Source organism: Anomaloglossus baeobatrachus, chromosome 11, assembly GCF_048569485.1.
Source record: "Anomaloglossus baeobatrachus isolate aAnoBae1 chromosome 11, aAnoBae1.hap1, whole genome shotgun sequence".
NCBI lineage: Eukaryota > Metazoa > Chordata > Amphibia > Anura > Aromobatidae > Anomaloglossus > Anomaloglossus baeobatrachus.
Window position 1 is genome coordinate 9,644,103 of NC_134363.1, and position 25,175 is coordinate 9,669,277.

General features: G+C 46.9%; 1 protein-coding gene across 1 annotated transcript in view; it reads left to right on the forward strand.

Moving 5' to 3' along the window:
- NPHS1 (NPHS1 adhesion molecule, nephrin) overlaps positions 1–25,175 on the forward strand; it is a 234,143-nt gene that overhangs the window by 78,846 nt on the left and 130,122 nt on the right. The gene's annotated exons all lie outside the window — the stretch shown is intronic.

Consider the following 25,175-nt stretch of genomic DNA (forward strand, 5'->3'; position numbering starts at 1 on the left):
GGGGCCCATATACTGTTTTATATACAGGGGCCCATATACTGTTTATATGCAGGGGCCTGTGAGGCAAATCCTGGGATATGAAGAGGAATTATGACTGGGAGTCATAATCGCTCTCATCACTCCCTGGCAGTGCCCCCCCCCCCCCCTTCTTGTCCTCAGATGTCCAGCATCTGTGAAGGCCCCAGGGCCATGTCCTGTGATATGGAAATTAGGTGATGTGAGGACAATGGACACAGGATGACTCCCTGCCGTGACCCTGTAGTGGGGGCTGCTAGCTAGTTAGCAAGGCTATGGAAGTAGCCAGACAGAACGACTCCAGTAAAAAATGGTTCATATCTCGCAAGCCATATTTCCGATAAATATGGCAACCATAAAAATGGTGTCTCCGCATGTGGACGATGCCGGCACACCCTTTTTATGGGAGCAGGACATTGGGAAATGCCCCAGGCGTGATATCAGCCAATGGGGAACTGGCAGACAGGTCATGAGTCCCCTCGTTCTGTAGCTAAATTCATAACTGTCACAATGAGAGCATTGGCGTCCGCCTACGACGCTCCCAGGCCAAGTTATGGCCCATATTCCATGTTGTGGATTTTGTCCATAACTCCAGCCAGGGGTGGAGCAGTGCTTCCCTGTGAGGTCACTAAGGTAGGAGGGGACCTGGATCTGCCCAGGTTGATAACCCTACTTCGGCCATTTTCCAGCGTTCTTCTGCTCGGGGGCCTGGTTGGGACAGACCTGTGAGAGAGTTCCTGGAAACCTGGTCTACAGCGCCCCCCTGTGGCCAGACACACAAGGTAACTGATGTAATTGTATACCTGTTTGTAACCCATGCTTTGCTTGTAACTGTACTCTGACATAACTGTATATTCTGTAGATTCCCTATTGTATATATTGTAGTTTCTAGTGTGCTTTAGGCGATTAAATTATATAATTAATCCTGGGCTGTTCTGTTATCTCGATCTTGAATCCCACGTCTGTGTGTTCGGCTAATAGTTACCGTGAAGCGGTTGGTGGCAGCGAGTTGTGCCAAGGATTATTGTGGGGAGGCCAGTGAGATTCGGGAAGATATTATATATTCCGCCCGCGGAGGTCGGGGGAATATATACCCTACTCTCACCGGGGACCCTTCAATAATCGGCATAAGTAGTATAGCGGCCTCCTTGCTTATGGTCGGGCAATTCCATAATTGGCCTGACTATAAGAGGGGCGCTAGAGAGCGCGTCACGTGCTCTGTCTGTCGGTCGGGAGGTATAAAGTAGGGGTGACCCCCACTTGTTACCCCCCGATTGTGACGTACTGGTAGCCAGCGCGGGGGATTTCGGAGTGACCCCCCCGGTGGTTTGTGACATATTGGTGGCATAGCGGTGGGATCGAGATAATAGTGTGTGTGAGTGTGAGACCCATACTCCCAGACACTAAAGACTGCCTGCAGCAGCTGTGGCTGCTGGGGTCTTCAGACTAGCTCAACACTAGAGTGTCAGAGTGCAGATACTGTAAGGTGTGTGGAGGCATCAGGTGTCAGTTCTGTGTCAGTGACCAAAAGTCTGCAAGAATGGCTGATGGCACCAGGAGCAGAGCTATGCAACTGGCCAATGCTAAAGCAGGAGCCGAAGAGAGGGAGGACGGTGCTGTGGACAGCAATGAGGAGGTTGCCCACGAGTCCTCCAGGAGCTCGACGCCAGAAAACAGCTCTGCAGAGGACATTGCACAACCGGGCACTGCTGGACAAGATGAGGAGCAGCTCGCCCAAGGGTCCTCAACGAGCCAGATGCCAGCCCTCCGCTCTGCAATGGACAGTGAAGCACCAGGCTCCGCAGCGGGCCGCAGATCACCACGTGCCATTCCACCGAGCCTGGGAGGCTCGGATAGCCTTCTTCAAATGGCTATGGCCCTTCTCCAGGCTGGAGACCGGGATACCTACGAGATACTCATGGCAGAGCGCAGGGCAGAGCGGCAGGCAGCGCGTGAAGAGCGCCAGGCAGAGCGTGACTACCAGCTGCAGCTAGCTCAGCTCCGGCCCTCATCAGCCACACGTGACCTTCAAGACACCAAACTTCCAAAGGTCCGTGTTGAGGACTTCCCAGTGCTGGAGAAGGATGGAGACTTGGACTCTTTCTTGACTGCTTTTGAGCGGACTTGCTTGCAGCACCATCTGAACAAGGACCAGTGGGCCAAATACCTGACCCCCCGTTTAAGGGGTAAGGCCCTGGATATCCTTGGGGACTTGCCTGCTGAGGCAGATCAGGGCTACGACACCATCAAGCGGGCCCTGATCCAACAGTACAACCTCACCCCGGAGTCCTACCGCAAGAAGTTCCGGAGCCTACAGAAGGGACCAAAGGACTCCTGGGCTGACCACAGGCGGGCACTTGCCCGAGCTGCCGACCACTGGACCCAAGGCCTGCAGCTTTCCACCGGACCGGAGATCCTGGACTTGTTCATCACGGAGCAACTCTTGTGGAACTGCCCTGAGGATCTCCGCCAGTTCATCCGAGACCAGAAGCCAAAGGGGTCCACGGCTACAGCTGCCCTTGCCGATGACTACACCAACAACCGGGCCCCTGAGGCCAGGAGAGCGGCCACCAGCAGCACCTGGAGAGGGGGTAAGATGAATTCTGCGACTGCCCCACCTGCCCCTAGACTGCAGGGGGTGTCCCCCTCAACTCCCCTCTCCAGGCCCGTGGCGGAACCAAGACGGTGCCACCAGTGCAACCTACCTGGACACTTCAAGGCCATGTGCCCTCAGCGCCCCAAGGCCCCGGCTCCGTCCCCGTCCCAAGGGCCGCCCAAGGTGTATTGTGTGGGTGGGGGTGGTGGTAGGTCCCTGGACAGCTTCCAACCTGTCACCGTCGGCCGGTCTGTGACCATAGGACTGCGAGACAGCGCCTCGGAGGTGACTCTGGTGCGGCCTGAGATGGTGTCCCCCCAAGACTTGATCCCTGGAAAAACCCTCGCTGTCTCCGGGATTGGAGGCACTGACCCGGCGCTGCCTGTTGCTGACATTTATGTGGACTGGGGCGCAGGGCGAGGGGTGAGGGAGGTGGGGGTAACTGATCGGATCCCCGCAAACGTGCTACTTGGGACAGATTTGGGGCAGATAACCTCCCAGTTTGGGCCCCCACCAAGGGCTGAACCTTCAGCCAGTACGGACATGACTCCTGACAATGTTAATGTGTTATCTATGAATGATGTAAGGGAGGAGGGAGTGAACTCTGATATTTCTGCTTGCACAGACACCATAGACACACACACAGCTGCAGCTGTGACAGGGGGGGAGGGGGTCAGAGAAAGGTGTGACAATGCCTCTACAAGTAACCAGCCTGTGAGCTGGGATCTGCTGCCCTCTGCAGGGATAAGCAGAGAGCAGGGTGCTGCAGGGGGAGGACCAGTGTGTGGGGTGGGGGCTACCACAGCAAATGTGGGGTCCCCAGAGATTTCACAGCGGGGTTCTGTTGCTGCAGGAGGGGAACAGGCAGGTGAGATTGGGGCCAGTCCAGGAGCGGAAGTGCTCCCAGGTAAGATCTCGGTGCATGGTTCCCCCACAACCGGGGTGTCAGGAAGCCAGGTAGGTCTGCCTGAACCGGCGACTTGGTCAGGAACGGAGGAGGAGCAGGCACGACCCACGGTCGCAGCGGCTGTGGCCGCTGTCACCCGCAGTGGGAGTGCTGGAAGCCAAGGGGCCTCCCGGAGGTCCGATAGCTCTTCCCCTTCTGACCAAGTGGCAGCCGAGTCAGGTGGAGGCCAGGACACAGGTCCCGGGGTACTGACTGAAGATGTGACAGTCTCGTCGATTCTGGCCACATCTAGTCAGGAGTTTCAGGCAGCGTTAGAAGCTGACGACAGCCTGAAAGCTCTAAAGGAGCAGGCGGCACAGCCTCCCTCGGACTCGGACCCGGAGCGAGTGGTCTGGGACCAAGGACGGCTGTACCGGGCCACGGTCCAGCAGGGTTCACCGGAGGCGTGGCCCAGGGACCGACAGTTGGTGGTACCCTATCCGTTCCGGACGGAGTTGTTGCGGATCGCACATGAGATTCCGATGGCCGGACACCTAGGGATCGCTAAGACCAAGGCCAGGTTAAACCAGCATTTCTACTGGCCAAAAATGGGGGCCGATGTGGCTGCCTACTGCCGTTCGTGTGAAACCTGTCAGAGAGTGGGGAAGGCGGGGCCACGCCCCAAAGCCCCACTGGTATCTCTGCCAATCATCGATGAGCCTTTCAGGAGGGTGGCTGTGGATCTGGTCGGCCCGCTGGCCATCCCCAGCAGCTCCGGGAAACGCTTCATACTGACGGTAGTGGACTATGCCACCCGGTACCCAGAAGCAGTGGCCTTGTCGTCCATTCGGGCTGACAAGGTGGCCACCGCATTGCTGGAGATTTTCTCCCGAGTGGGTTTTCCCCAGGAAATGCTCACTGACCGGGGGACCCAATTCATGTCCCAGCTGATGGAGGCCCTCTGTAAGCAAGTCCAGGTGCGACATCTGGTGGCCAGCCCGTACCATCCACAGACTAATGGCCTGTGCGAGCGGTTCAATGGCACCTTAAAGCAGATGCTTAAGATGTTGGTCGACTCCCATGGGCGTGACTGGGAGCGGTATCTCCCACACCTGTTATTTGCTTACCGGGAGGTTCCACAGGCCTCAACAGGATTCTCACCGTTTGAGCTCCTGTACGGGCGACGTGTGCGGGGCCCCCTGGCTCTGGTGAAAGAGGCTTGGGAAGGGGATTTGGCCACCCCTGGAGTGTCGGTTATCGAGTATGTCATGCGCTTCCGGGACAAAATGCAGGCCTTGACGCAACTGGTACACGACAATATGGCTCAAGCCCAGGCCGATCAGAAGCGTTGGTACGACCAGAACGCTTGTGAGAGGACCTACCAAGTGGGTCAAGAGGTGTGGGTACTGGTCCCCGTACCACAGGACAAGCTTCAGGCAGCCTGGGAAGGCCCATACCTCGTGTACCAGCAGCTCAACCCTGTGACGTACCTGGTCACCCTGGACCCTGCCCGTGGAAGGCGGAAGCCCTTCCATGTGAACATGATGAAGGCACATCATGAGCGGGAGGCATGTGCACTCCCTGTGTGCAACCTGCCCGAGGAGGGAGAAGCGGAAACCCTCTTGGATATGCTAGCCCAGGTCCGGGCAGGCGGATCCATTGAGGATGTGGAGGTTGGCCACCAGCTCTTGGAGGACCAACGGTCCCAGCTGTGGGCCACCCTACACCCCTTCCGGGGGTTGTTTACCAACCAGCCCGGAAGGACTGACTTGGCTGTCCATCACGTGGACACTGGGGATCATCCCCCGATCCGGCGTTCAGCATATCGGGTCTCCCTGGAGGTGCAGCAACACATGCGCCAGGAGATTGACGAGATGCTGGAGCTGGGGGTGATCCAGGCATCCAACAGCGCTTGGGCCTCGCCTGTAGTCCTCGTCCCTAAGAAGGACCGAACCACTCGGTTCTGCGTGGACTACAGGGGGCTCAATGCTGTCACGGTCGCCGATGCGTACCCAATGCCACGCATCGATGACCTGCTCGATCAGTTGGCCGGGGCTCAGTACCTGACCATCATGGATCTGAGCCGGGGATATTGGCAGATCCCCCTGACTCGCAAGGCCAGGGAACGCTCTGCCTTTATTACCCCATTTGGACTGTACGAGTCCACGGTGATGCCATTCGGGATGAGGAATGCCCCTGCCACTTTCCAGCGGATGGTCAACACCCTGCTCAAGGGACTTGAAGGGTACGCGGCCGCGTACCTGGATGACATTGCCGTCTTCAGTCCCACCTGGGAGGACCACCTAGAGCATCTAGCACAGGTGCTCAGGCGGATCCACCGGGCAGGTTTGACCATCAAGCCGGGAAAGTGTCAGCTGGCCATGAGCGAGGTCCAGTACCTCGGTCACCGGGTAGGCGGGGGAACACTGAAGCCCGAGCCTGAGAAAGTGGAAGCCATCGCATCCTGGCCCACCCCCAGGACCAAGAAGCAGGTGATGTCCTTCTTGGGGACCGCTGGGTACTATAGGAGGTTTGTTCCATGCTATAGTAGCCTGGCAAAACCCTTGACGGACCTCACCAAGAAGAAGCTGCCCTCTGCAGTCGATTGGACAATGGACTGCGAGACAGCCTTCCGGGCCCTAAAGGACGCCCTGTCCAGCCCGCCCGTGCTACAGGCAGCCGACTTCACGCGGCCGTTTGTAGTACAGACCGACGCCAGTGACTTCGGCCTCGGTGCGGTGCTCAGCCAGGTGGACTCTGCGAGCCAAGAGCACCCAGTCTTGTACCTGAGCAGGAAGCTGTTACCAAGGGAAGTTGCCTATTCCACGATGGAGAAGGAGTGCCTGGCCATAGTGTGGGCCCTGCAGCGTCTGCAACCCTATCTATACGGGCGCCACTTCATCGTGGAGACGGACCACAATCCCCTCAGCTGGTTGCACACCGTCTCTGGGACGAATGGGCGATTGTTGCGATGGAGCCTTGCGCTCCAGCAATACAACTTCACCATTCGCCACAAAAGGGGCCGTGACCACGGTAACGCAGACGGGCTGTCCCGACAAGGAGAGGTCGCGGACGGGCGCACGGGGGAACACCGGAGTGTGCTGCCCCCTAGCGCCCTCAAAAGGGGGGAGGTGTGAGGCAAATCCTGGGATATGAAGAGGAATTATGACTGGGAGTCATAATCGCTCTCATCACTCCCTGGCAGTGCCCCCCCCCCCCCCTTCTTGTCCTCAGATGTCCAGCATCTGTGAAGGCCCCAGGGCCATGTCCTGTGATATGGAAATTAGGTGATGTGAGGACAATGGACACAGGATGACTCCCTGCCGTGACCCTGTAGTGGGGGCTGCTAGCTAGTTAGCAAGGCTATGGAAGTAGCCAGACAGAACGACTCCAGTAAAAAATGGTTCATATCTCGCAAGCCATATTTCCGATAAATATGGCAACCATAAAAATGGTGTCTCCGCATGTGGACGATGCCGGCACACCCTTTTTATGGGAGCAGGACATTGGGAAATGCCCCAGGCGTGATATCAGCCAATGGGGAACTGGCAGACAGGTCATGAGTCCCCTCGTTCTGTAGCTAAATTCATAACTGTCACAATGAGAGCATTGGCGTCCGCCTACGACGCTCCCAGGCCAAGTTATGGCCCATATTCCATGTTGTGGATTTTGTCCATAACTCCAGCCAGGGGTGGAGCAGTGCTTCCCTGTGAGGTCACTAAGGTAGGAGGGGACCTGGATCTGCCCAGGTTGATAACCCTACTTCGGCCATTTTCCAGCGTTCTTCTGCTCGGGGGCCTGGTTGGGACAGACCTGTGAGAGAGTTCCTGGAAACCTGGTCTACAGCGCCCCCCTGTGGCCAGACACACAAGGTAACTGATGTAATTGTATACCTGTTTGTAACCCATGCTTTGCTTGTAACTGTACTCTGACATAACTGTATATTCTGTAGATTCCCTATTGTATATATTGTAGTTTCTAGTGTGCTTTAGGCGATTAAATTATATAATTAATCCTGGGCTGTTCTGTTATCTCGATCTTGAATCCCACGTCTGTGTGTTCGGCTAATAGTTACCGTGAAGCGGTTGGTGGCAGCGAGTTGTGCCAAGGATTATTGTGGGGAGGCCAGTGAGATTCGGGAAGATATTATATATTCCGCCCGCGGAGGTCGGGGGAATATATACCCTACTCTCACCGGGGACCCTTCAATAATCGGCATAAGTAGTATAGCGGCCTCCTTGCTTATGGTCGGGCAATTCCATAATTGGCCTGACTATAAGAGGGGCGCTAGAGAGCGCGTCACGTGCTCTGTCTGTCGGTCGGGAGGTATAAAGTAGGGGTGACCCCCACTTGTTACCCCCCGATTGTGACGTACTGGTAGCCAGCGCGGGGGATTTCGGAGTGACCCCCCCGGTGGTTTGTGACAGGGCCCATACACTGTTCTTATACAGGGGCCCATATACTGTTTATCTGCAGGGGCCCATATTTATATGCAGGGGCCCATATACTGTTTATATACAGGGGCCCATATTTATATGCAGGGGCCCATATACTGTTTATATGCAGGGGCCCATATACTGTTCTTATACAGGGGCCCATATACTATTTATCTGCAGGGGCCCATATTTATATGCAGGGGCCCATATACTGTTTATATGCAGGGGCACATATTTATATGCAGGGGCCCATATACTGTTTATATGCAGGGGCCCATATACTGTTTATATGCAGGGGCCCATATTTATATGCAGGGGCCCATATACTGTTTATATGCAGGGGCCCATATACTGTTTATATGCAGGGGCACATATTTATATGCAGGGGCCCATATACTGTTTATATGCAGGGACCCATATACTGTTTATATGCAGGGGCCCATATTTATATGCAAGGGCCCATATACTGTTTATATGCAGGGGCCCCTATTTATATGCAGGGGCCCATATACTGTTTATATGCAGGGGCCCATATTTATATGCAGGGGCCCATATACTGTTTATATACAGGGGCCCATATACTGTTTATATGCAGGGGCCCATATTTATATGCAGGGGCCCATATACTGTTTATATACAGGGGCCCATATACTGTTTATATGCAGGGGCCCATATACTGTTTATATGCAGGGACCCATATACTGTTTATATACAGGGGCCCATATACTGTTTATATACAGGGGCCCATATACTGTTTATATGCAGGGGCCCATATACTGTTTATATACAGGGGCCCATATACTGTTTATATGCAGGGGCCCATATACTGTTTATATACAGGGGCCCATATACTGTTTATATGCAGGGGCCCATATACTGTTTATATGCAGGGACACATATTTATATGCAGGGGCCCATATACTGTTTATATTATTATTATTATTATTATTATTTATTTATAGAGCACCATTAATTCCATGGTGCTGTACATGAGAAGGGGGTTACATACAAAATACGTATACAAGTTACAGTAGACAGACTAGTACAGAGGGAAGAGGGCCCTACCCTTGCGGGCTTACATTCTATAGGATTATGGGGAGGAGACAATAGGTGGGGTGTAGGTCAGTATATGTATAGTATATATATATGCAGGGACACATATTTATATGCAGGGGCCCATATACTGTTTATATGCAGGGGCCCATATTTATATGCAGGGGCCCATATACTGTTTATATGCAGGGGCCCATATACTGTTTATATGCAGGGGCCCATATTTATATGCAGGGGCCCATATACTGTTTATATGCAGGGGCCCATATACTGTTTATATGCAGGGGCACATATTTATATGCAGGGGCCCATATACTGTTTATATGCAGGGACCCATATACTGTTTATATGCAGGGGCCCATATTTATATGCAAGGGCCCATATACTGTTTATATGCAGGGGCCCCTATTTATATGCAGGGGCCCATATACTGTTTATATGCAGGGGCCCATATTTATATGCAGGGGCCCATATACTGTTTATATACAGGGGCCCATATACTGTTTATATGCAGGGGCCCATATTTATATGCAGGGGCCCATATACTGTTTATATACAGGGGCCCATATACTGTTTATATGCAGGGGCCCATATACTGTTTATATGCAGGGACACATATTTATATGCAGGGGCCCATATACTGTTTATATTATTATTATTATTATTATTATTTATTTATAGAGCACCATTAATTCCATGGTGCTGTACATGAGAAGGGGGTTACATACAAAATACGTATACAAGTTACAGTAGACAGACTAGTACAGAGGGAAGAGGGCCCTACCCTTGCGGGCTTACATTCTATAGGATTATGGGGAGGAGACAATAGGTGGGGTGTAGGTCAGTATATGTATAGTATATATATATGCAGGGACACATATTTATATGCAGGGGCCCATATACTGTTTATATGCAGGGGCCCATATTTATATGCAGGGGCCCATATACTGTTTATATGCAGGGGCCCATATACTGTTTATATGCAGGGGCCCATATACTGTTCTTATACAGGGGCCCATATTTATATGCAGGGGCCCATACACTGTTTATATGCAGGGGCACATATTTATATGCAGGGGCCCATATACTGTTTATATGCAGGGGCCCATATACTGTTTATATGCAGGGCCCATATTTATATGCAAGGGCCTATATACTGTTTATATGCAGGGGCCCATATACTGTTTATATGCAGGGGCCCCTATTTATATGCAGGGGCCCATATACTGTTTATATGCAGGGGCCCCTATTTATATGCAGGGGCCCATATACTGTTTATATGCAGGGGCCCATATTTATATGCAGGGGCCCATATACTGTTTATATGCAGGGGCCCATATACTGTTCTTATACAGGGGCCCATATACTATTTATCTGCAGGGGCCCATATTTATATGCAGGGGCCCATATACTGTTTATATGCAGGGGCACATATTTATATGCAGGGGCCCATATACTGTTTATATGCAGGGGCCCATATACTGTTTATATGCAGGGGCCCATATACTGTTCTTATACAGGGGCCCATATTTATATGCAGGGGCCCATACACTGTTTATATGCAGGGGCACATATTTATATGCAGGGGCCCATATACTGTTTATATGCAGGGGCCCATATACTGTTTATATGCAGGGCCCATATTTATATGCAAGGGCCCATATACTGTTTATATGCAGGGGCCCATATACTGTTTATATGCAGGGGCCCCTATTTATATGCAGGGGCCCATATACTGTTTATATGCAGGGGCCCATATACTGTTTATATGCAGGGGCCCATATACTGTTTATATGCAGGGGCCCATATACTGTTTATATACAGGGGCCCATATTTATATGCAGGGGCCCATATACTGTTTATATACAAGGGCCCATATACTGCTCATACGCAGGGGCCCATATAATATTTATATACAGGGACCTATGTTTATATGCAGGGGCCCATATACTGATCGTATGCAGGGGCTCGTATACTATTCTTGCACGTTGCCCAATACTGTATGCACATAGACGCTCTCTTCAGGCCCCCATACACATTAGACTAGAGGTGGGCAGTATTTTTTTCCGAAGGGCCACATGAGAGACTGAACCAATAGGCTGACATCACACTATATACAGTATGATCCCCTACATAGCCCCTTATGGTCAGTATGAGCCCCCATATAGCCCCAATATATACAGTGTGACACCCCACATAGCTTCTCTATTTACAGTTTAAGCCCCAATACAGTCCCTCTGTATGCAGTGTGAGCCCCATGTAGCCTCCTATATATAACTTGAGATCTCATATAGCCCCCTATACAAAGTATAGACCCCACATAGCCCCTTACATAAAGTATAAGCCCCACATAGCATCCTGTATACAGTATGAGACCCCACATAGCCTCCTATATACAGCCAGCACATAGCCTCCTATATACAGTATAAGCCCCACATAGCCCCCTGTATTCAGTATGACCCTCCACATAGCTCCTATATATAGTATAAGCTACCACATAGTATCCTATATACAGTATAAGCCCTCACATAAACCCCTATATAAAGTATAAGCCCCCACATAGTCCCCTGTATACAGCATGAGCCTCCACATAGCTCCTATATATAGTATAAGCTCCCACATAGTATCATATATACATTATAAGCCTCCACATAGCCTCCTATATACAGTATGAGCTCCCACATAGCCTCCTATATAAAGTATAAGCCCCCACATAGTCCCCTGTATACAGCATGAGCCTCCACATAGCTCTTATATATAGTATAAGCTCCCACATAGTATCATATATACATTATAAGCCTCCATATAGCCTCCTATATACAGAAGGAGCCTCTACCTAGCCTCCTATATACACCATGAGCCCCACATAGCCTCTTATATACAAGAAACACCATATAGCACCCTGTATACAGTAAGAGCCCCATATAGCCTCCTATATACAATATAATGCTCCACATAGCTTCCTATATACTTTATGAGCCCACACACAGCTTCTTATATACATGGAACACCACTTAGCCCCCTATATACAGTATGAGCCCCCACATAGCCCCCTATATACAGTATGAGCCCCAATATAGTGCCCTATTCTGAGGATGCAGATAGTGGGGATATCGGGCAGTGGCGGAGGGCATGGTGTGGCCCCCGATCCACTGTTTTCAGTCCTTTGGTTATCTCAGTCCACGGAACTGGACGCTGAACTGGAACAGACAGAGGGCCGGATAGGGCCAAACCTGCACACGTGTATATGGGGGCTCCGGACAGATGATCGTCCACATATGATGTCTGTTGTGTATTTACGATTTTAGACTTCAGATCACTTTGTTCTCCCTGAGATAAGCCGCTGGCCGACATATCCGGTGCCGACTATCGGCCGAACGAGCAGCACTGTGCATGGGAGAGCCAGCAGAGCCGGATGTCGGCTGAGTTATTGGCTGAAGCATTATTTGGCTGACAGTCTCCTAATATATATATATATATGGCCGTCTTTACCCAGGTGTAGACCACCAAACAGTAACAGTAAACATAGAAAATCACCTGTCTCAAGGACCTCCTAAAACGGCGGCAGGACCCCCAGCTCTTGGTGAATGGATGGGTGGTGAGCCCCCTATTGTCTGTCACCACTTCTTATCCAGGTACATACAGGACAGGACATAGGACAGGACCCCTCCAGTCTGGGCGCTGCTTGCTACGCTGCCAGAGATGGCGCCATAGACAACTAATATTAATAATAAAAGTAACACTTTTGTTTACAGCCGGTTGCCTTGGAGACCGACTACCTCGTTCTTGAATTTGTAACATATAAACAAATCTTAATATTAATAGTAACACTTCTGTTTACAGTTGGTTGCCTTGGAGACCGACCACCTCATTCTTGAATTAGTAACATATCAATATTAATAATAAAAGTAACACTTTTGTTTACAGTTGGTTGCCTTGGAGACCGACCACCTCATTCTTGAATTAGTAACATATCAATATTAATAATAAAAGTAACACTTTTGTTTACAGTTTGTTGCCTTGGAGACCGACCACCTCATTCCTGAATTAGTAACATATCAATAAATATTTATAATAAAAGTAACTTTTGTTTACAGTTTGTTGCCTTGGAAACAGACCACCTCGTTCTTGAATTAGTAACATATAAATAAATTATTAATAATAATAGTAACATTTTGTTTACAGTTTGTTGCCTTGGAGACTGACCACTTGGTTCTTGAATTAGTAAAATATAAATAAATAAATAATAATAATAACAATAGTAACATTTTTGTTTACAGCTGGTTGCTTTGCAGACTGACAACCTCTGTTTTTGAGTTAGTAACATATAAATAAATATTAATAATAAAAGTAACACTTTTGTTTACAGCCGGTTGTTTTGGAGACCGACCACCTCATTCTTGAATTAGTAACATATAAATAAATAATAATAATAGTAACACTTCTGTTTACAGTTTGTTGCCTTGGAGACCGACCACTTTGTTCTTGAATTTGTAATATATAAATAAATATTGATAATAAAAGTAACACTTTTGTTTACAGCCGGTTGCCTTGGAGACCGACCACCTCGTTCTTTAATTAGTAATATATAAATAAATATTGATAATAAAAGTGACACTTTTGTTTACAGCCAGTTGCCTTGGAGACTGACCACCTCGTTCTTGAATTAGTAACATATAAATAAATAATAATAAAAGTAACAGTTTTGTTTACAGCCGGTTGCCTTGGAGACCGACCACCTCATTCTTGAATTAGTAACATATTAATAAATATTAATAATAAAAGTATGACTTTTGTTTACAGCCGGTTGCCTTGGAAACAGACCACTTCCTTCTTAAGTTAGCAATATATAAATATTAGTAAGAAAAGTAACACTTTTGTTTACAGCTGGTTGCCTTGGAGATCGACCACCTTGTTCTATAAGGACGGGATTAACCCTTTACTACCCCTGGATCGGAGCGACCCTATAAAACCAGCGTGTGGCGTTGTCCTGGCATTGTTTTCGCGGCGTTGTTCCGGAGACGTCTTCGCCGTATGAGATCTGTTCGTAGCGTTTACTCCACTGCAGCAGAAGTAACAGGCAAACTGCAGATGAAGCCTCTATAGACGGAGACGGTACATTGATAAAAAAGCATGGCCTCTGCGCCTCGTCCCCCCTGGGTGCATCGCAGAACGCCGCATCCAAGAATAACTCCTGTGACAAAATATTATGATGCAAATCCTGCGAGGCCTCAAGACATTCACAGATTTTTCCATTCTTGCTTCTCCTCTGGGTCCCAGGTCACTTAGGGGAAAAGGGGCCAGGAGGGCCACGTGCACCGCAGCCTCCTGCTCCACAGCCCTTTTTTTTTTAGTTTGGCTTTTTACGACCCTATAGGGCCATCTGGGTGTTAGCGCCTGGCTTTGAAGCAGCAGGGGAGCAGCTCAGGGGTTTTGTTACTTTGTTTTTGTTACTCTCTTTGATGGGTTTTGTCACTTGTAAAACCTTGCAAAAAAAAATGTCACCCAGGCGGGATGGAAAGCTGGGTGTCCCCCAGGCGGGATGGAAAGCTGGGTGCCACTCAGGCGGGATGGAAAGCTGGGTGCCACTCAGGCGGGATGGAAAGCTGGGTGTCCCCCAGGCGGGATGGAAAGCTGGGTGCCACTCAGGCGGGATGGAAAGCTGGGTGCCACTCAGGCGGGATGGAAAGCTGGGTGTCACCCAGGCGGGATGGAAAGCTAGGTGTCACCCAGGTGGGATGGAAAGCTGGGTGTCACCCAGGCGGGATGGAAAGCTGGGTGCCACCTTCTGATGTTGTTTATATAACAATATAATGAGAAAAGAAAACACAATTAATATATTTTGGCCTCTTTTTAGGGGTCACTGTGGAAGTCATCCAGCTTTTCAAATCCCACCACTCATCCAGTGTCCGCAGTGAGTGTCACCCAGATTTCCTAAAGTCCCGAATAGTAATCTAATCTAATAATGCAAAAATCAGAAGGGGGGACGTATCATTGCTAATGCTTGGTACTTTGCAGCTTGGAAAAGCTGGGTGATTATTCCCCTTATATACCGCCATGAAGCTGGACGAATAGCTACATCGTCACCACATTTCTTAAAATCCTGAATAGCAATCTAATTGAGAGGGGTACACTATCACCAATTGCCACTCTGGAGCCTGGAAAAGCTGGGTTATAACACCCCCTTTACTTCATAGTGAATCTGCAAAAGAATCAATATTGAGTGTCACCCAGCTTTTAATAAATAGCAATCTAATCTAGTGATGCACAAATGAGGGGGGTGCAGTATCACCAATTGACTCTCTGGAGCCTGGAAAAGCTGAGTTATAACAACCGCTGTACTTAACAGTGAATCTGCAAAAGCGTCAATATTGTCACCCAGCTTTTCCTAAATAGCAATTTAATCCAGTGATGTACAAATAAGGAGGGTGCAGTATCACCAATTGCCACTCTGGAGCCTGGAAAAGCTGGGTTATAACACCCCCTTTACTTCATAGTGAATCTGTAAAAGCATCAATATTGAATGTCACCCAGCTTTTCCTAAATAGCAGTCTAATCTAGTGATGCACAAATGAAGGGGGTACAGTATCACCAATTGCCACTCTGGAGCCTGGAAAAGCTGAGTTATAACAACCGCTTTACTTAACAGTGAATCTGCAAAAGCGTCAATATTGTCACCCAGCTTTTCCTAAATAGCAATTTAATCCAGTGATGTACAAATAAGGAGGGTGCAGTATCACCAATTGCCACTCTGGAGCCTGGAAAAGCTGGGTTATCATACCTCCTTTACTTCATAGTGAATCTGCAAAAGCATCAATATTGAGTATCACCCAGCTTTTCTTAAATAGCAATTTAATATATGGATGCATAAATGATAGGGGTGCAATATCATCAATTGCAGCTCTGGAGCCTGGAAAAGCTGGGTTATATAACACCCCCTTATACTTCATAGTGAATCTGCAAAGACATCAATATTGTCACCCAGCTTTTCCTAAATAGCAATCTAATCTAGTGATGCACAAAAGAGAGGGTGCAGTATGACCCATTGACACTCTGAAGCCTGGAAAAGCTGGATTATGACACCCACTTTACGGCATAGTGAATCTGCAAATGCATCAATATTTAGTGTCACCCAGCTTTTCCTAAATAGCAATCTAATCCAGTGATGCACAAATGACGGGGTGCAGTATCTCAAATTGACACTCTATAGCCTGGAAAAGCTGGGTTATAGCATCCCCTTTACTTGATAGTGAATCTGCAAAAGCATCAACATTGAGTATCACCCAGCTTTTCCTAAATAGCAATCAAAGCTAGTAATACACAAATGAGAGCGGTACAGCATTACCAATTGATGCTATGGAGCCTGGAAAAGCTGGGTTATAACACCTCCTTAACTTCATAGTGAATTTGCAAAAAGATCAATATTGAGTGTCACCCAGCTTTTCCTAAATAGCAGTCTAACATAGTGATGCACAAATTAGGGGGGTGCAGTATCACCAATTGCCACTCCAGAGCCTGGAAAAGCTGGGTTATACCACCCCCTTTACTTCACAGTGAATCTGCAAAAGCATCAATATTGAGTGCCAACCAGCGTTTCCTAAATAGCAATGACCAGTTGCCACTCTGGAGCCTGGAAAAGCTGGGTCATAAGAACCCCTTTACTTCACAGTGAATCTGCAAAATATTGAGTATCACCCAGCTTTTCCTAAATAGCAATTTAATTCAGTGATGCATAAATGAGCTGGGTGCAGATCACCAATTGCCTCTCTGGAGCCTGGAAAAGCTGGGTTATGACACCCCCTTATCTTCATAGTGAATCTGCAAAAAGATCAACATTGAGTGTCACCCAGCTTTTCCTAAATAGCAATCAAAGCTAGTGATACACAAATGAGGGCAGTACAGTATTACCAATTGATGCTATGGAGCCTGGAAAAGCTGGGTTACAACACCTCCTTAACTTTATAGTGAATTTGCAAAAGGATCAACATTGAGTGTCACCCAGCTTTTCCTAAATAGCAGTCTAATCTACTAATGCACAAAAGAGGGGAGTGCAGTGTCATCAATTGCCACTCTGGAGCCTGGAAAAGCTGGGTGCAACACCCCCTTTACTTCATAGTGAATTTTCAAAAGCGTCAATATTGTCACCCAGCTTTTCATAAATAGCAATCAACAATTGACACTCTGGAGCCTGGAAAAGCTGGGTTATAATACCCCCTTTACTTTATAGTGAATCTGCAAAGAATCAATATTGAGTGTCACCCATCTTTTCCTAAATAGCAATCACCAATTGACACTCTGGAGCCTGGAAAAGCTGGGTTATAATACCCCCTTTACTTTATAGTGAATCTGCAAAAGCCTAAATATTGAGTGTCACCCAGCTTTTCCTAAATAGCGATCTAATCTAGGGATGCAGAAGTCAGAGGGACTGCAGTATCACTACTTGCTACTCTGGAGCTTGGAAAAGCTGGGTTAGAACATCAGTCTCCTGCCCATGAACCTGCAAAAGTGGCCATATGCATTGTCATCCATCTTTGCAAAGATCCTGAATGGCAATGCTGCCTAGTGATTTACAGATATGCTGCAGGGACAATGTATCACTGCAACTCTGAAGGAAAAGTTGGGTGATCATGAAGATACTAATTGCCACTCAGCTTTCCCATGGCTGGTATGCAGAAATATATTTATGGGAGGTGTACCACTCTTTTGATGATTTGGAGCCTGGAAAAGATGGGTCACCCAGCTTTCCCAAAATCCAAAATGACAGTCCAACAATGCTGATTTTAACCCAACTTTCCCAGGAAAATACATGCCTGATATCCTTTATATTTACGCCCTGGCGCCCTGTTTTCTGGTACATATTAATGTGGTATCTGCACGAGGGGAGGATATTGGCGCCGGCGCTTTATAATATTGGATCTATATAAAAAACATAAACCGTATACAATCGGTAGATCTGCGGGACGCGGTCTTTGGCGCCGGTGCTGCGCGTGCTCCGCGGCCGCATTCCGATTATATTATCCGCACAGCTTAAAAAATAAATGAGTAATTGCTTATCAGACATCTTTATGCAAATGTTAATCCCTGGAAGGCAAGTGAGGCTGCAGAGCGCAGAGCGCCGATATCATATCTGCAAATATATTAACCCGCGTGCAGCTTCACAGGGAGGCGGCGGAGCGACCCACTGTAACGACACCTCAGCTCTGAGCAGCGGGGTGCACTGTACATTAATAAGGAGCAACCGGCCCATAGCAACAGAACTGGATACAGGTCATGGAAAATCTCTAAAAATGGGGATAAAATTACTGCACTTAGCAGAATAGTGAGTGCAGCTCTGGAGTATAATTCAGGAGGTAACTCAGGATCAGTAATGTAATGTATGTACACAGTGACTGCACCAGCAGAATAGTGAGTGCAGCTCTGGAGTATAATACAGGAGGTAACTCAGGATCAGTAATGTAATGTATGTGCACAGTGACTGCACCAGCAGAATAGTGAGTGCAGCTCTGGAGTATAATACAGGAGGTAACTCAGGGTCAGTAATGTAATGTACACAGTGACTGCACCAGCAGAATAGTGAGTGCAGCTCTGCAGTATAATACAGGAGGTAACTCAGGATCAGTAATGTAATGTATGTACATAGTGACTGCACCAGCAGAATAGTGAGTGCAGCTCTGGAGTATAATACAGGAGGTAACTCAGGATCAGTAACGTAATGTATGTACACAGTGACTGCACCAGCAGAATAGTGAGTGCAGCTCTGGAGCATAATACAGGAGGTAACTCAGGATCAGTAATGTAATGTATGTACACAATGACTGCACCAGCAGAATAGTGAGTGCAGCTCTGAAGTATAATACAGGAGGTAACTCAGGATCAGTAATGTATGTACACAGTGACTGCACCAGCAGAATAGTGAGTGCAGCTCTGGAGTATAATGCAGGAGGTAACTCAGGATCAGTAATGTAATGTATGTACACAGTGACTGCACCAGCAGAATAGTGAGTGCAGCTCTGGAGTATAATACAGGAGGTAACTCAGGATCAGTAATGTAATGTATGTACACAGTGACTGCACCAGCAGAATAGTGAGTGCAGCTCTGGAGTATAATACAGGAGGTAACTCAGGATCAGTAATGTAATGTATGTACACAATGACTGCACCAGCAGAATAGTGAGTGCAGCTCTGAAGTATAATACAGGAGGTAACTCAGGATCAGTAATGTAATGTATGTACACAGTGACTGCAGCAGCAGAATAGTGAGTGCAGCTCTGGAGTATAATACAGGCTGTAACTCAGGATCAGTAATGTAATGTATGTACACAGTGACTGCACCAGCAGAATATTGAGTGCAGCTCTGGAGTATAATACAAGAGGTAACTCAGGATCAGTAATGTAATGTATGTACACAGTGTCTGCACCAGCAGAATAGTAAATGCAGCTCTGGAGTATAATACAGGAGGTAACTCAGGATCAGTAATATAATGTATGTACACAGTGACTGCACCAGCAGAATAGTGAGTGCAGCTCTGGAGTATAATACAGGATCAGTAATGTAATGTATGTACACAGTGACTGCACCAGCAGAATAGTGAGTGCAGCTCTGGAGTATAATACAGGAGGTAACTCAGGATCAGTAATGTAATGTATGTACACAGTGACTGCACCAGCAGAATAGTGAGTGCAGCTCTGGAGTAAAATATAGGATGTAACTCCGGATCAGTAATGTAATGTATATACACAGTGACTGCACCAGCAGAATAGTGAGTGCAGCTCTGGAGTATAATACAAGAGGTAACTCAGGATCAGTAATGTAATGTATGTACACAGTGACTGCACCAGCAGAATAGTGAGTGCAGCTCTGGAGTATAATACAAGAGGTAACTCAGGATCAGTAATGTAATGTATGTACACAGTGACTGCACCAGCAGAATAGTGAGTGCAGCTCTGGAGTATAATACAGGAGGTAACTCAGGGTCAGTAATGTAATGTACACAGTGACTGCACCAGCAGAATAGTGAGTGCAGCTCTGCAGTATAATACAGGAGGTAACTCAGGATCAGTAATGTAATGTATGTACATAGTGACTGCACCAGCAGAATAGTGAGTGCAGCTCTGGAGTATAATACAGGAGGTAACTCAGGATCAGTAACGTAATGTATGTACACAGTGACTGCACCAGCAGAATAGTGAGTGCAGCTCTGGAGCATAATACAGGAGGTAACTCAGGATCAGTAATGTAATGTATGTACACAATGACTGCACCAGCAGAATAGTGAGTGCAACTCTGAAGTATAATACAGGAGGTAACTCAGGATCAGTAATGTATGTACACAGTGACTGCACAAGCAGAATAGTGAGTGCAGCTCTGGAGTATAATGCAGGAGGTAACTCAGGATCAGTAATGTAATGTATGTACACAGTGACTGCACCAGCAGAATAGTGAGTGCAGCTCTGGAGTATAATACAGGAGGTAACTCAGGATCAGTAATGTAATGTATGTACACAGTGACTGCAGCAGCAGAATAGTGAGTGCAGCTCTGGAGTATAATACAGGCTGTAACTCAGGATCAGTAATGTAATGTATGTACACAGTGACTGCACCAGCAGAATAGTGAGGGCAGCTCTGGAGTATAATACAGGAGATAACTCAGGATCAGTAATATAATGTATGTACACAGTGACTGCACCAGCAGAATAGTGAGTGCAGCTCTGGAGTATAATACAGGATCAGTAATTTAATGTATGTACACAGTGACTGCACCAGCAGAATAGTGAGTGCAGCTCTGGAGTAAAATATAGGATGTAACTCCGGATCAGTAATGTAATGTATGTACACAGTGACTGCACCAGCAGAATAGTGAGTGCAGCTCTGGGGTATAATACAGGAGGTAACTCAGGATCAGTAATGTAATGTATGTACACAGTGACTGCACCAGCAAAATAGTGAGTGCAGCTCTGGAGTATAATATAGGATCAGTAATTTAATGTATGTACACAGTGACTGCACCAGCAGAATAGTGAGTGCAGCTCTGAAGTATAATTCAGGATCAGTAATGTAATGTATGTATACAGTGACTGCACCAGCAGAATAGTGAGTGCAGCTCTGGAGTAAATTACAGGAGGTAACTCCGGATCAGTAATGTAATGTATGTACACAGTGACTGCACCAGCAGAATAGTGAGTGCAGCTCTGGAGTATAATATAGGATCAGTAATTTAATGTATGTACACAGTGACTGCACCAGCAGAATAGTGAGTGCAGCTCTGAGGTATAATACAGGAGGTAACTCAGGATCAGTAATGTAATGTATGTACACAGTGACTGCACCAGCAGAATAGTGAGTGCAGCTCTGGAGTATAATACAGGAGGTAACTCAGGATCAGTAATGTAATGTATGTACACAGTGACTGCACCAGAAGAACAGTGAGTGCAGCTCTGGAGTATAATACAGGAGGTAACTCAGGATCAGTAATGTAATGTATGTACACAGTGACTGCACCAGAAGAACAGTGAGTGCAGCTCTGGAGTATAATACAGGAGGTAACTCAGGAACAGTAATGTAATGTATGTACACAGTGACTGCACCAGCAGAATAGAGAGTGCAGCTCTGGGGGATAATATAGTACTTGGCGCTGTGTCTGCAGTGAGGGTGGGGGGCTCAGGTATGGGGGTGTTTGGCATCCGCGCCGGGCTTTGCTGACATATCTGCCTGTATCTATAGTTATAAGGCTTCAGGCAATAGCATCAGAAAGAGAGGAGACAGGATGAGAGGTGAGGAGCTGCACGCTGCGGAGGGGATCTCCACAGAACAAGGCAGGAGACCCCGCCCCCCGCCGCGCTGCAGCCTCTATTATATCCCATTATGTGTAATAATCTGCCCGCAATGTTCTGCTCCACTTGCAGCAATGATTAAGCCGCGGCTGACAATAAAAGTGTTGGAATATTTTAATTTACACATTTAACATGGATACAGCCGCGGGGCAAGTAAATATTTCATAAACGCAATCCACGCGCTGCTGGTGACTGCGCGCACGAGGCGGATCCGAGACCGCAGAATGCAGGCTGCCCTACACATTACACCGGGGTACAGAGAGGAGGCACTGTGCAGTGTATATATACAGAATAATACCGAGGACTACACCCAGTATACAGGACAGGAGAAGTGGTAATGTGCAGTGTATATATACAGAATAATACAGGTACTGAGGATTACACCCAGTATACAGGACAAGAGAAGTGGTACTGTGCAGTGTATATATACAGAATAATACAGATACTGAGGATTACACCCAGTATACAGGACAGGAGAAGTGGTACTGTGCAGTGTATATATACAGAATAATACAGATACTGAGGATTACACCCAGTATACAGGACAGGAGGAGTGGTACTGTGCAGTGTATATATACAGAATAATACAGAGGATTACACCCAGTATACAGGACAGGAGAAGTGGTACTGTGCAGTGTATATATACAGAATAATACAGATACTGAGGATTACACCCAGTATACAGGACAGGAGAAGTGGTACTGTGCAGTGTATATATACAGAATAATACAGGTACTGAGGATTACACCCAGTATACAGGACAGGAGAAGTGGTACTGTGCAGTGTATATATACAGAATAATACAGGTACTGAGGATTACACCCAGTATACAGGACAGGAGAAGTGGTACTGTGCAGTGTATATATACAGAATAATACAGGTACTGAGGATTACACCCAGTATACAGGACAGGAGAAGTGGTACTGTGCAGTGTATATATACAGAATAATACAGGTACTGAGGATTACACCCAGTATACAGGACAGGAGAAGTGGTACTGTGCAGTGTATATATACAGAATAATACAGGTACTGAGGATTACACCCAGTATACAGGACAGGAGAAGTGGTACTGTGCAGTGTATATATACAGAATAATACAGGTACTGAGGATTACACCCAGTATACAGGACAGGAGAAGTGGTACTATGCAGTGTATATATACAGAATAATACAGGTACTGAGGATTACACCCAGTATACAGGACAGGAGGAGTGGTACTGTGCAGTGTATATATACAGAATAATACAGATACTGAGGATTACACCCAGTATACAGGACAGGAGAAGTTGTACTATGCAGTGTATATATACAGAATAATACAGATACTGAGGATTACACCCAGTATACAGGACAGGAGAAGTGGTACTGTGCAGTGTATATATACAGAATAATACAGATACTGACGATTATACCCAGTATACAGGACAGGAGAAGTGGTACTGTGCAGTGTATATATACAGAATAATACAGATACTGAGGATTACACCCAGTATACAGGATAGGAGAAGTGGCACTGTGCAGTGTATATATACAGAATAATACAGATACTGAGGATTACACCCAGTATACAGGACAGGAGAAGTGGTACTATGCAGTGTATATATACAGAATAATACCGAGGACTACACCCAGTATACAGGACAGGAGAAGTGGTACTATGCAGTGTATATATACAGAATAATACAGACACTGAGTTTTACACCCAGTATACAGGACAGGAGAAGTGGTACTGTGCAGTGTATATATACAGAATAATACAGATACTGAGGATTACACCCAGTATACAGGACAGGAGAAGTGGTACTGTGAAGTGTATATATATAGAATAATACAGGTACTGAGGATTACACCCAGTATACAGGACAGGAGAAGTGGTACTGTGCAGTGTATATATACAGAATAATACAGACACTGAGTTTTACACCCAGTATACAGGACAGGAGAAGTGGTACTGTGCAGTGTATATATACAGAATAATACAGATACTGAGGATTACACCCAGTATACAGGACAGGAGAAGTGGTACTGTGAAGTGTATATATACAGAATAATACAGATACTGAGGATTACACCCAGTATACAAGACAGGAGAAGTGATACTGTGCAGTGTGTATATACAGAATAATACAGACACTGAGGATTACACCCAGTATACAGGACAAGGGTAGTGGTACTGTGCAGTGTATATATACAGAATAATACAGTTACTGAGGATTACACCCAGTATACAGGACAGGAGAAGTGGTACTGTGCAGTGTATATATACAGAATAATACAGACACTGAGGATTACACCCAGTATACAGGACAGGGGTAGTGGTACTGTGCAGTGTATATATACAGAATAATACAGTTACTGAGGATTACACCCAGTATACAGGACAGGAGAAGTGATACTGTGCAGTGTGTATATACAGAATAATACAGGTACTGAGGATTACACCCAGTATACAGGACAGGAGAAGTGGTACTGTGCAGTGTATATATACAGAATAATACAGATACTGAGGATTACACCCAGTATACAAGACAGGAGAAGTGATACTGTGCAGTGTGTATATACAGAATAATACAGGTACTGAGGATTACACCCAGTATACAGGACAGGAGAAGTGGTACTGTGCAGTGTATATATACAGAATAATACAGGTACTGAGGATCACACCCAGTATACAGGACAGGAGAAGTGGTACTGTGCAGTGTATATATACAGAATATTACAGATACTGAGGATTACACCCAGTATACAGGACAGGAGAAGTGGTACTGTGCAGTGTATATATACAGAATAATACAGTTACTGAGGATTACACCCAGTATACAGGACAGGAGAAGTGGTACTGTGCAGTGTATATATACAGAATAATACAGATACTGAGGATTACACCCAGTATACAGGACAGGAGAAGTGGTACTGTGCAGTGTGTATATATACATAATAATACAGATACTGAGGATTACACCCAGTATACAGGACAGGAGAAGTGGTACTGTGCAGAGTATATATACAGAATAATACAGACACTGAGGATTACACCCAGTATACAGGACAGGAGAAGTGGTACTGTGCACTGTGTATATACAGAATAATACAGGTACTGAGGATTACACCCAGTATACAGGACAGGAGAAGTGGTACTGTGCAGTGTATATATACAGAAAAATACAGAAACTGAGGATTACACCCAGTATACAGGACAGGAGAAGTGGTACTGTGCAGTGTATATATACAGAATAATACAGGTACTGAGGATTACACCCAGTATACAGGACAGGAGAAGTGGTACTGTGCAGTGTATATATACAGAATAATACAGATACCGAGGACTACACCCAGTATACAGGACAGGAGAAGTG